Here is a 1,221-nt window from a genome sequence, read left to right on the forward strand (position 1 = left end):
GCTTTACCCTGCTCTGGTTCGGCCTCACTTGGAGTACTGTGTTCAGTTTTGGGCACCCCAAGTTGAAGAGGGATGTTGATAAACTGGAACGTGTCCAGACGAGGGCATCAAAGATGGTGAGGGGTTTGGAGACCAAGACATATGAAGAAAGCTTGGGGGGAGCTTGGGTCTGTTTAGCCTAGAGAGGAGGAGACGGAAAGGGGATCTGATAACCATCTTCAAGTATTTAAAACGGTGCCATATGGAGGATAGAGCAGAGTTGTTCTCTCTTGCCCCAGAGGGACAGACCAGAATGAATGGGATGAAATTAATTCAAAAGAAATTCCATCCAGAAGAAGTTCCTGACAGTTAGAGCGGTTTCTCAGTGGAACAGGCTTCCTCGGGAGGTGGTGGATTCTCCATCTTTGGAAATTTTTAAACAGAGGCTAGATAGCCATCCGATGGAGAGGCTGATTCTGTGAAGGCAATGGGATGGCAGGTTATAGTAGATGAGCGATTGGGATGTGAGTGTCCCATGAGGTACCTTCCAACCCTATTATTCTATGATTCTAAAATTTAATTTTCTGTGTTTGCAAAAATGCTAGACTATTTTGAGTTTTAGTAGTGTACACCACCTACAGTATGTTCATCTGAGTTGGGGTTATCTGCATCTGCTTGAATTTTTATGCCATTAAAGGTAATCTAGATATCTATATATCATCAGCCTATTAATCTCTAACACTGACATATTTATTTCTTCACTATGTGAATAAAACCCAAAATAGTAACCTTATAAATTAAGATTGTTATTCCTGTTTGGTCCTTGAATTTGTGAGACATCTTCATTATGCAGTATGCTAATATACTGCTCACCTTCTACCCATATGTATGGACTGGAAACTTCCATTTCATTGTATCTGATGAAGTGTGCATGGACGCAAAAGCTTATACCTGGAATGAAACTCTGCTGATCTTAAAGGTGCCACTGGAGCCAAACTTTGTTCTGCTGATTCAGACCAACATGGCTAGCCATCTGAATCTACCTCATTCAGTGTTATACTTGATCAAAAAACCCTCACAAAACTATTCTATGTAGTATAAGACAAACGTAGTATGTCATATGGAGCTCTAAACACCCTGGCCCCAGCTTCAGTTCCAGGTCTCTTTAAGACATTTCTTTAAGACGTGCCAAAGCAGCAGGTTATTTCTCGCTTAGCCGCCCTGCATGATTATATTGAAACA

The sequence above is a fragment of the Paroedura picta genome, chromosome 2 (genome assembly GCF_049243985.1).
Source record: "Paroedura picta isolate Pp20150507F chromosome 2, Ppicta_v3.0, whole genome shotgun sequence".
NCBI classification, from domain to species: domain Eukaryota; kingdom Metazoa; phylum Chordata; class Lepidosauria; order Squamata; family Gekkonidae; genus Paroedura; species Paroedura picta.